This window comes from Cheilinus undulatus, linkage group 14 (assembly GCF_018320785.1).
Source record: "Cheilinus undulatus linkage group 14, ASM1832078v1, whole genome shotgun sequence".
NCBI lineage: Eukaryota > Metazoa > Chordata > Actinopteri > Labriformes > Labridae > Cheilinus > Cheilinus undulatus.
In genome coordinates this window covers 23,966,715-23,979,712 of record NC_054878.1, presented here as the reverse complement: position 1 = coordinate 23,979,712, position 12,998 = coordinate 23,966,715, and the positions used below count along the sequence as shown (strand labels likewise).

Genomic DNA, 12,998 nt, shown 5'->3' with positions numbered 1-12,998 from the left:
AAAATACCCGGAGGGAGAATGTGAGGAAAGAAGGCGTGATTCAACAGAATTATTAATGGACTTTCTCTAACCAAGCTTTCTCTGAATGACTCGTTCTGCCTTGAAGAAAAAAAGTCCCTCTCATTCTGAAACACTGATACACAAGCAAGGCAGTTCACCAAAAACTTTTCTCTTATTCATTTTCTTCAAGTAGTCAGATTTACATAATGCTTATTCCCACGCTTGACACATAGCTGCTAAAAGTTGGGAAGAGTTGCGTGTAGCTTATCAAGTTTTAAAGCTAAGGAAAGCAAAACAAATTTCTACACAGAAATATTTAAACATTTTTGGTTCTGCACTTGAAGTTGAAGGGTGGTTGCAGAAAATGCACTCTGAATGAAAAGGTTTGAATGTTTAACCCCATTGTCACCACTGATAGATGCATTATTACTGTCCATCAAGCAACATGTGATGGAAAAAACTCTCTGGGGATTTTTTGGCTCTTCCTGCAGCTGAGGGGCTTTTCTCATCCTAAAGACAATGACAATTAGGTTTCTACTGACTGTCAAACAGAAGACATCAGCCTGGGGTTGTCACAATAGGAGGTTCTAACAGTAAAACGATGTGGGTTATAAGCAATGATGACAATTACTTTTCCAATACTGAAGCTACAAAAACAGAAGACTTAGGCTCCTAACATGGAGTAGTTTCTTGTGTCTAATCACCAAAAAATGTAGGAAATTCCTGTGCACGGTAACCTGCACAAATACACTGCCAACATTTCAGTATTTGTGCTCTTTAGACAGCACCCTTTCGTTTTGCTTGAGGCAGTTTGGATGACAATCACTCAAGATATGAACTTTTGATATGCTAAAGTATTTTCATAACAAAACTCCATCATTTTTAAGTATTCACTCAGCCCTCAGAGTCATTATCAACAACAGTTACTTCACTCACCACTGTTATACATGAAAAAGTAGGATGGTCACCCTCAACTGCAAGATGTGAATGTCATCATATATAATGTCTTTTTTAAAATTAGAACCATGATCACTTATCATCACAATCAAGTGATTGGCTGATGCTCATTCCATGGAAAAACATTTCATTGGGGACGAGAATGCTTACGGACCACCCCCCAGCAGATCGGTGGATTACGCTGCCAAGGTAGGTAAACTGCTCTACAACTCCCACGCTCTCATCCCACACAGATACAGATTCAATGGCAACTTCCAAGGCATTTCAACTGCCTCGATCATTGTTTTGGCCCAGAAGGACATGCATTCCCAATGTTTCAGCCTCCTCCAAGGACATCTACAGTCTCCCCAGCAATCATAGCATCAACAAATGATACTCCACTGTTCACTGCCATGTTACCCATCACATTATCCCATCCATACAAGTACTGAAGAGCGTAGAGGCTAAGACACACCCCTGCCTCACCCCAGAATCAACTGGTAAGAAGTCAGAGGTGGAGCCACCACACTTCACAGCACTCTCTGGACCAGAAAACAGGCCAGATATCAGCTGGATGAGCAAACTTGGGATGCCGCGGAGCTCCAGAATCCTCCAGAGGGCATCTTTACTCACCGAGTCGTACACCTTCCGAGAGTCAAAACAGGCTGCAGGCAACCCTCTATTGAATTTCTGAAAGTGCTCAGTGAGGACCCGAAATGCCAGGATGTGGTCCACTGTAGACCTCTTAGGTGTACGCTCAATATCATTGAAAATGAGGGCATGCTCTCAATGATTTCTTGGGATAAAAACAAAAAAGGTTGAATGAAATATAGAAAGTTTTTACAACCTTCCCGCTTCCAATTTACTTTAGTAAGCATGGTCCTGGTATTATGATTTCTAATCATGATAAAGCTCAGAACTTAATTTTTAATCTCTCTTATACTAAGGCAACTGTTTGGATTTCCCATTAGATTTGCTTTTATTTTGAAAGAAAACAAGGAACTTTGGGTTGGCTGAAGTCTATGGGTTGAAGATTATGACATGAATATCACCTCAGAAAAAGGAACTTGTTATGAATGGAAAATGAAATAAGAGAAAGGGTAACACAAGGTTTTAAGATGAAATGAAACATAATCGAGCAGTGGTGGCATTATTATACATCATTGTGGCTACAGGGAGTCGTGTAGTGGCCTATCAAAAGTGTGCTGATTGTGACTGATGCAGTTTAACAGCACTAGGGATGTCAAGGGCTTGTGATTTTTTGTCTTGAATAATCTCTCTATAGACAATCACTAAGGGGGTAGCAGTGTTTGTATCCACCAGTTCAGGGGTCACAGTTAAATACATGTCATCACAGCACAACTGCGTCTAAAGCATTGAAAAAAGCAAGCAGATGTGATAAGTATTATACCCACTACAGGGTTTCTGCAGAAATCAGCCAGTCAAATTTAATGCTTTTTAATGCCATTTTAATGCTATACTGTAAAAATTTTAATGCCATGACTGTGAACTAAAGAAAAATTACACAGGTTCGATTTTTGTAAAAGATGATTTTTATATGAAAACTGTCACTACAAATATCTCATCTTAAACATATCAGAACTTGTGGAGCTGAGAGAGAACTTATATTACACTGGAAGGTGACCATTAGTTCCCCTTTAAGGCATGTGCCTTAGTCCATTAGTTTTTGCTTCCGTCTCTGTCTCAGTGTTTTTCAGTTCATTGCAGGGCTGTACGTTAACTTTTTTTGCCCATAGCACTGGTGCTACAGAGGTTGACAATCTTGTAGCACAGAAAACAAAAACTGTAGCACAATATATGTTTGTTATATCTCTAAAACCAACATGTAACCAAAATATATGCTTAGTAAGTGAATGTACTTGTAAAACAAAGCCAGAACAGCCTAAATTACAGCCCTAAATAATGTCTACCAAAGCAAACAGTCAATCACAGATGTATTGTTTTTATCTTTTTTTTCTACTTTTGGCAGGACTGAAAGACAGCAGAAGTCTTTTTCTGTGTTCATCCGTATAACTTAAACTTTGGTGTGTTCTAGAGACTGAAGTATGTTTCTTTGTTCATCCTTAAAATGTGTTTCAAGGACTGAGGTGTTAGGTCTAATCTACATTTTTATATTGGTACTGATGTCAGCTAAATTTAATTTGTAAATATCCCCATATTGTATAAACCCCAACATTGTGCGTTCCTAGTCAAACTAAGAAATATAGTAAAGTTTTATGTTCTTATGTGGGCCTTTTTAATGGATTCCTTGCAGGCCAATTCAAAAGGACCAAGGGCCACAGTTGGCCCACAGGCCATAGTTTGGACACCCCTTATATATTTACTGATACTCAGAGTAATAGGAAACTATCTGTAACATTAGTAGAAATTCATTAAACACTGTTAGAGTTTGGTCCATATTGTACTATCACACTGGGGTCTGATGTTTATAGAGCTAATGCAAATGAACAGACGCTCTTTACTGTCTTACAGTGTAAGCACAACATCAGATTTATTGTAGTTCAACGGTAATTAAAAAAACTATCTCCAAATCACGTCTTTACCCTAACAATACATACAAAGTTTATGCAGTGGGGGCTCCTGTCTCTCTCTCTCATCTCTCCCTCGTACACTGCTGTTTGTCTGTCCGTGTCATATCAGACCTGTATGCTTCATTCAGACGCGGATTGTCTTGTTAACTAAACAGCAGCAGCTACGATATTAGTGGAGAAAAAAAATGCATCGTTTTATACATCAATCTTTAATCAGAAGTTAGCGCAGACTGAGCGCTTTGTCCTCTCACTGACAGCCAATTCACTGCGACCGTCAGTGCGTAATTGGAAAGGACGAGGCTAACGGAGTAAGCTAGTACACGTTTTTACCTTCGTCTAGCCTACGTGCCTTAAAATAAAACTTGGGATTATAGCAGCACTCCTCTCCAACATAATAACACCTGGACTGCGTGTGCTCTGAGCCTGCCCCGTCTGTTAGAGCTGCAGCAGGTCAGTCTCTCACCATGGCGGAGAGTAGCAGTTTGCGCTTCAGACGCACACAATTGCGCATGACGAGAGGAAAAAAACATTCCACTTGAGTCTAAAATGTGCCAGAAATAAGAAAAAAATGGACTGGGCTTTCTGGGAAAACTACAGAAAGAATTTTTAATGCCACCGACAATCAAATTTAAGGATTTTTAATGCCATTTAAGGCCTTAATTTTCGCAAAATCGATTTAATGACTATTAATGCTTTTTAATGCCCCGCGGAAACCCTGCACTAATACAGGTGGCTGTAATGTTTATAAGTGCTTGCTAACTGCTACTAAACAACAAACGAAGAAGAGGAAGGAGTTGCCAAAACAAAACATACAGAGAAGAAAAGTTAGATGTCCCTCTATGCCCCCTCTGCAGGTGAAGCAAAGAAGTGAGATCCGTCTGCTTCTTCTCCCTCTTCTCATGTCTGTGCTGTTTTAAAAAAGCCTCCAGATGTGCCGGCAGAGAGGGCTAAAGATATTACCATTGCCAATACATTTTAAAGACTATACATGGACCATTCATGAAGTGCTTTGCTCCGATTCCATTGCAACGTCCCATCCTGTGTTTACATACACAGGTCAGTAGTCCTTCACTGATAAACACGAGCCAGGATTTAGCATGAATAACCACTGCACCAGCTTTTACCACCAATGGTGCCACAACAGCACACTCCAAAAATCATAAGATATATTTCTCTAAACACGTTTATTTTTCACATTGCATTTATTCTCATTCTTTCAAATTATGAGATAGTTCTGTTTCGCTTATCCTTTTGCATATTTTTTTGTTTTTCCTCTTTTTTTTGTCATGTTTTTTATATCACAGGCTGAACCAACTTTCACTGATAGTTCTAAATAACACTAGATGGAATAAAGTAGAGGTTGCACTTATGTTAGTTTAAAAATCTGGAACTTTATGTCCCTTTTTTACCGATGAACTGAAGCCATACCGAACCATCACCCCAAAACCAAGGTACAAACCGAACTGTGTCCTTTGTGAACCATTACACTCCTATTGATATGTTATTTTCTTTATGGTAAATACTCAGATTTCACTCTTTTGCATTTAAAGCTGTTTTTTTTCTGTTTTTATTTTTGTAGTGTCATAAACTAAGGACTTCCTGTTTGAATACAGACCTGCTTTTATTTTGAAAGAAAATTAGGAACTTTGGGAGAGCCAAGATTATGACATGAATTTACCCACAGCAAAGAGCACTTTTGTATTGAAAAGTAAAATAAGGGGACAGTAAAAAGGTAAATGTTTGATAACAGAAAGGGTGGATGACTTTTGGTTTGTCCACTGATCTGTCTGAGAGATCTTTCATCTGAAATGAGCCAATGAGGTGCCATCTTTATTTTACATTACTTTGGCTGCAGGGAGACATTGCAGCGTACCAGAAAGTGTAACAAAAGAACTATTAAGTATGTGATTATGCAATAAAAAATATCAACGCACTAATTATGGACTTTATTTACATTCAAATCAATGCATTCATGGTGGCAGCCCTAATTTCAAACATCAGCTGTGATAATAAGAGCAGATTAATTCTCAAAAGGTTAATAAAAATATACCAAAAAGAAGAAGAAAAAAAACCCACTACAAATCTACACAACAAGCCATCACTTACAGGTACCTACAGGGTTTTTATATCCTTACCTCTACTTTTTAACCTGAGGTGAAACAGACAGGGACACCCAATCAAACACCCCCAAGGTCTCAGGCACCAAACAACCCACTTTTTCACTACCGGACACGCTACTCCATCAAAAGACTGAAACAACTCGACAACCAACAGACTTTTCCAATACTTTTTTTCTCTGCTTGCCTGGGGCAACATTAACAGGATGGCAGCCTCTGCAGACTAATCATGTTCTGGGGCTAGAAGCAGGATCTCAGCTCACTGTTTGGACTGGCAGGTAAACAGTTGGCGTCCTCCCATCCAGGATTTCTCAGAGTAAAAGGGACCCTTGCGAGTGACTATGAGTGAGTGAGTCATCCATACACCTTGGCCTGAGGGCTCAACTGAGCACAGGATGAGAGGAGTCCGCCCAGGATATGCAAATATCAACCCCCATCCAAATACACACACACACACACACACACACACACACGTGTGTGTGCAGGCAAAAGGAAAATAACAAAGCTCCAGGTTGAAGAGCCGGTACCTTGGTGACACGCAGCATTTGCTTGTGATGGGAGACAAACTTAGCCGGATTCGATGACTTCATCTTATATGGGTGGATTAGCCGGTTGATCTGTTTTAATCCATCATGTCACATCCTTGCCTGTCAACTATGAGTACACTTTGTTACATGCTCTGAATTTTCTGAAAAAGGGGGCCACAAAAACATCTCTTAAAATAATCATATATCTGATGAACTGCTTTGAAGTCATTTAATTATAAAGAAGAGAAAACTTGATAGCGAGGCTCCCAACCACTAGAGGCCACTAAAGGCTGTGAGAGATGAGAATTGGGCTTGACTCAATTCAGATTTAACATGCTCAAGAGCAAGCACTAAAGGGTAAACCTGAACAGATATGAAGTGTTGCATTCAGGACTTGGTCCACATGTTCAAGGAAAAATAACTAAGTGCTCTGTCTGTTGTGAATTGTCTAAAAGGCTAAAATCCACATGCCAGACACAGGAGAGCAAACAACAGAACAAAACAACTATGCACATGCTCTTATTTAATATAAATATATCTGTGAATAAATGAAACTGCTTGTTTAGTCTTCAGTCATGTCTAATTAAATCCATGAATGAATGTGACTAGAAAGGAAACTGGCTGAGGGAAAAACTTCAAGACTGTGACCCCTTTCAGAATGAGTCACTGTGGCACGGCTCAACATTTATGGACTAGCACCTATAATCCCCTCATCCTCTGCTCCCACCGACTCAGCAGACGTCAAACCAACCACCTGAGAGCTCTCACCTGCTGTTGACAGACAGATTTCAAAACAGTACACTCACCTATAATGTCAACACACATTTGGATTTCCATTGTTTGACTAAATGTTTAAACAAGACTATTTTAAGAAAATTTAATCTGCATCTAGTTTCCATTCAGCATCTCCTGCTAAACTAGGGCAAAGTTTGACATGCTGGCCTCATTACCAAAATGTGACATAAGCTAATACATGCAAAACAATGTCATAAAGAAGAAGAAAACTAATGTCAGAGCTTATGGATTTATTTGAGTGTATGCTCAGTACATGATGTAAAATGAAAACAGATCTGAGGATGCCATTTCTACTGCAGTCTAAACTAAGGCTTTGTGACAGAGCCAGTCGTAGCTTTTTGAAACAATGGACAGTAAATGTGCTGACAATAACAAAGAAAGTCTGACTTATGAATTAGAAAATTCAGCAAGAAGCAATAAAACTAATCCTAAGACCTTGAGATCCACCATCTACTGGACTAACACAAAGATCATAATGTGAAACCTACTTTCTTTCTTTATGACTGCAAGATTGTAATCATCACAATCCTAAAGGCAGGAATGACAAATCATTAATTTTTAAAATGTGTCCTTTTAAATTAGAGTGATGCTCGTGTTTAAGGGCTCACAAGTTGACCAATATATGAATTGTACATAAAACAATTGTTTTGCTGTTACATTTTGTTGAATTACTGAATTGTTTTCTCTGAAACAAGCTGAAAGCAAATGTTTAACATTTTGTAATGCTTTTCTAAAAACAAGGAGATAAAAACAATGATCATAATCACTGTGAATGAGGAGGATTCTTAATACAATCTTGAATCCTAAAGTTTGTTGCATTAGTTCTGCTAGTTAGCCAAATTTCGCAGATATCAATCTTTTTTTCTTGTGTACCATCATACATGACAAATGTTACCCTAAGAAACCTCAAAAAGGAGCAGTTCGAGACTGTACTCCTTGTTACAATATTTACAAAGACACAAATTCAATCCACCATGAGCCTAAAAGTTGCTAGCATCTAGCAAAGTAACCAAAGTAGGGGAAAACAGCCCTTTAACAGACAGAAACAGTGAGAAAACATCAACGCTGCCTACATTCAATATATCTTTAATCTTGTCAATCTAGTCCTCACTGTGTATAATGTGTTGTAATGTTTTTTTAGGAATGCACAACATTATCAGCACATCAGTATCAGTTAACAACCCTGGAAATGGAATTATTGGTAACAGCAGATACAAAAATTTCCAGCTGTACATATCAGCAGAAGGTACTAATGTATTTCATCCTAATATCTTAACCTGTAAAGTGTGTAAGGACTGAAGTTTTAGGTCTGAAATGCCTCTAGTTTCATTTTTGACACTAGAGAATATTTTTTCAAGCATTTTTTTCAATTGTCTGAGGGAAGCATCCTTTAAACCAGTTGTTTAATTAGAAGAATTAATTTTAATTTGAAAGTATAAACTGAAAAAAAGGGGCATTTTTTTCTGTGCACCATAGAGCTCACTGCCTGTCAGCAGGTTGTTTTTGTGCCATTTGTAGCTCTTAAAAATCAGATAAGGATTGTTTTCCTGTGGTGTTAAAATTACATTTTTCACACTGAATATGTAATAAAAGACACTTTCAGTTTGCACAATGAATGCATACATTTAGCCAAGACATATTTTGATATTGATATCAACTGATATAAATACAGTTCAGATCTCAAACTTCAGCCGTTAAAACACACTTTAATGTTTAAGGAATCAGAATGAGCACAGCAAAAGACCTAGGCTGATGTTGGTCTGTTGGTCCTACCTAAAAAACCACAAACTTATTCATACACATGGCCAATATTTACAGCTGATTGAATGAAAGAGAAATTTTCATATCTGCCAGTGTGATAATTAATATTAATGTCTGCTGATACCAATATGTTGGTATTTTCATACATTCCTAATGTCTAAATATTAAGAAAAAAACATTTACTATTAAAAAAACTTGTTTGTTTAAACGTTTATTCACAATACAAGTTACATGTTAACTCTTGTAAAGGAGAGACTTAGTGTTATTTACAATGAAAAACCAAAACATGCATACACTATATTGCCAAAAGTATTCGCTCACCTGCCTTGACTCACATATGAACTTAAGTGACATCCCATTCTTAATCCATAGGGTTTAATATGACGTCTGCCCACCCTTTGCAGCTATAACAGCTTCAACTCTTCTGGGGAGGCTATCCACAAGGTTTAGGAGTGTTTTTGTGGGAATTTTTGACCATTCTTCCAGAAGCTCATTTGTGAGGTCACACAGATGTTGGATGAGAAGGCCTGCCTCTCAGTCTCCACTCTAATTCATCCCAAAGGTGTTCTATCTGGTTGAGGTCAGGACTCTGTGCAGGCCTGTCAAGTTCATTCACACCAAACTCTCTCATCCATGTCTTTATGGTCCTTGCTTTGTGCACTGGTGCACAGTCATGTTGGAACAGGAAGGGGCCATCCCCAAACTGTTCCCACAAAGTTGGGAGCATGGAATTGTCCAAAATCTCATGGTATGCTGAAGCATTTAGAGTTTCTTTCACTGGAACTAAGCTGCATCCAATGCATCCGTCTTGGATGCAGCTGCTCAGCCATGGAAACCCATTCCATGAAGCTCTCTACCCACTGTTCTTGAGATAATCTGAAGGCCACATGAAGTTTGGAGGTCTGTGGTGATTGACATAGAAGAAAGTTGGCCACCTCTGCGCACTATGCTCCTCAGCATCCACTGACCCCGCTCCGTCATTTTAAACGGTCTACAACTTCCTGGCTGAGTTGCTGTCATTCCCAATCGCTTTCACTTTGTTATAATACCACTAACAGTTGACTGTGGAATATTTAAGAGCGAGGAAATTTCACCACTAGACTTGTTGCACAGGTGGCATCCTATCACAGCACCATGCTGGAATTCACTGAGTCCCTGAGAGCGACTCATTCTTTCAAAAATGTTTGTAGAAACAGTCTGCATGTCTAGGTGATTGATTTTATACACCTGTGGCCATGGAAGTGACTGGAAAACCTTATTTCAATTATTTGGATGGGTGAGTGAATACTTTTGGCAATATAGTGTACATCAGTGTTGGGAACAGCTATCATGACCGTTATGAACCGTTAGTCTAGTTTAATTGATATTTTAGTATCGCTATTTTTATATTCCTATTTTCTATGGTGATATAATAAAATGATTACAAATAATCATAATTTGAATTAATAATTATAGAAAATTATATGTTTATTATTACTGTTATCATTATATTTTTTAATTGTCATAATAAATATTATTATGAAAAATAAGTTGGATTATTAGGATTATCTGTTTGTATTATTAGTATTATCAATATCAGTGGTGTTAATATTGGTATTATTATTACCTCTGCCAAGGAGGTTATTTGATCGGCAGGGTTTGTTAGTTTGTTCATTTTTCTAGTTTGTTAGCAACATAACTCTAAAAGCCAAGGAGGGATTTTGATGAAAATTTCAGGAAATGTCAGAAATAGCATAAGGAAGAACTGATTAGATTTTGGGAGTGATCTGGATCACCGTCTGGATCCAGGGTTTTTTTTAAAGGATTCTTTACTATTCGGAGATAGGGCTAATGGCAGAGGTCTGTGCTCTCTGAGTGCTTTTCTAGTTTTTAATGTATTTATATCAATTATTTTTAAGATATTACCATTTACATAATTTAGACATATTGGCTATTGACAAAAATCCAATATTTAGCATTCCTAGTTTCATTATCTTGGAGGACAGTTACTATGGGGGTTAATTCAAAATATTTAAAAAATAAATACAAATACTATATCAGAACTTATTAAAAATGACATTTTAGATGTTTAGTTACCATGATGGTAACTAATGCAATAGATTTGCATCCGTTTGTCTTTAAAATATCATAGGATCATAAATGCAATTCAATCAAAATGATACCATGTAGACTTTGTTCTATAAGCAAATAGGGGACTGTTTCCAAAAACCAATATGATATGTCAAGTTGTGATGTAAACCCACACTTTCAATCATCAAACTGAAGAAGATTACGGTATACTGATTAGTGACAAGCTGACACACAGTGGAGAAGTTTCATTTAATTAATATAACTCCACAAGGGGGTTCCTCATGACTAAAAAAGACTTCAAATATTTCTGTTTAAATATGGAGAGTTTTACTATTATTACTGCAGCCTTCTTAATAAACACAGATAAACAAGAGTGAAATCTGAGGCCACAGAATGAGCCTAAACTGTCACATAAATGCTTAATGAAAACTTCTTTTACTTTCAAACTCTTCAGCTCTTGCATGTTTTGAAATAAGAATGCAACTTTTTCCATTTAAGAATCACGCGACCCCCTTTTTTCCTGTAAATACATCTCACCACAACAAAGTAAGAGCACTGAAGGTAGGAATATAAACCTTGAGCACCCACTTTCTTTTGACCACTTGTTATTAAAATGGTGTTTTCCAGTTGGCACCACATCACAACGAGCTTTGTGTGTGCGATATGTATGCTTGCAGATCTGCAGAGCATGTAAAGACACAAAATGATTTGATCTGTCAAAGCTACTGACAGAGCTGTGAAAAACTTGAGAGACATGATCAGATTTTCCTACGTAGGTGGTGTAAGAGACGCACACACTCAGTAAGATGATTGTCTGATGTGTGTGTGCTTGGGGTGACATTTTCCCCAAGAGTGTGGCTTCCTGCTCAAACCCACACATTGGTTCGCCTTAAGAGAAAAAAAGGACAAAACTGCTGCTGGACAAAACACAGTAATTAATAAAGCTTACTAATTTCTAGATTTTTGGAGGTTAAGACCTATTAACGCCTTAAAAATCAAACCTCCACAGATTTAAAAAAAAAAAAAAACCTATTCATCCCTAATAGGCCTAATTATTTCCAAACATCATAAGGCTCCCTGGAGTACAGAGAAACCTGTTTGACTTGTAATGTTTGACTAGTCATTATTACCACAGTCTGCCCTTTATTATCTATCACGTCCCTCAGGCTCACCAGTCTCTGTTTGACACCCTGAGGTCCACTTCACTCAACTCCGTGCACCTGTATAAAGTTTACACACAGTTAGCTCAAACCTCTCACTCAAAGAGCGCTCTCACGTCAAAGACAACAATGAATGCAAAGACAGAAAATGACTGAACAGTGAGGAGAGTTTGGCATCAGCCCCTATCATCTCCCCCTGACTAATTCACAAATACACACCAGTGATGAATAATAATCTTTATCAGGGTTCAGTTTTAACCAGTTCATATTTTAAGCTTTCATTTCTTTAGGAGCATTCAAACCTAAACCACTGTCTCACACTTAGATTTGAGATACCTTTAGAAACAAAGAGACGATAGCCTAAAAACGTGCACTGCACCAAATACATAGTGTACACAGCATTTAAAAAGTCTCTATACTTTAATACTTTTTAATACCTTGTGTTTGAAAATAATTCAAACTCTGTTCTTTTAACTTTTTATACTATCATATTGAGCTTTAACCTTAATGTGGCCCTGGGGTCTGTGTTGTCCTGTTTTCAAAAAATAATGTGTATTTCTTCAATCAAATTTGCCAACAATTAACATGGATTACCACACCCTTGGCAAATACCCTTGCAATGAGTTATGAGAGTTTTCTAAAAATGTAAAGTGCTATTTGTCTTGGTAGGAGCTGTGCTCATAACTACGTATAGCAAAAATAATTCACAATTTTGATACTAAAGGAGGTGTAGTTTCCTGCAAATTAAGGTATACTGAAAATAATTGAAATAAAAGAGAACAAAACAGCCTTAATTATGCAATAAAGTTAGCTAAAAACTTAGCTTACAGATGTGGGTAATAAATAATGCATGGGCTTTAAAAAGTCTGTGATTACTGAGATGAGTTTATTGATATGATTTGGTTGCTATCATCTGTCATCAAATGCTCCTCTTATTATTACTACAGTCAAACAATTCAAGATTTTTTTTTAACTCAAGATATATTAATCTTTTTTAAGCAAAACTCCTCAAATTTGGAAATGTTATTTTGGCCAATTGTGCTGGACTTTGCTGGTAATTTTCACTAATCAAAAACAAGA

General features: G+C 37.4%; 1 protein-coding gene across 1 annotated transcript in view; it reads right to left on the bottom strand.

The window, feature by feature from the left end:
- Positions 1–12,998, bottom strand: part of hbs1l (HBS1-like translational GTPase) — a 37,962-nt gene that overhangs the window by 16,112 nt on the left and 8,852 nt on the right. The window lies entirely within an intron of this gene.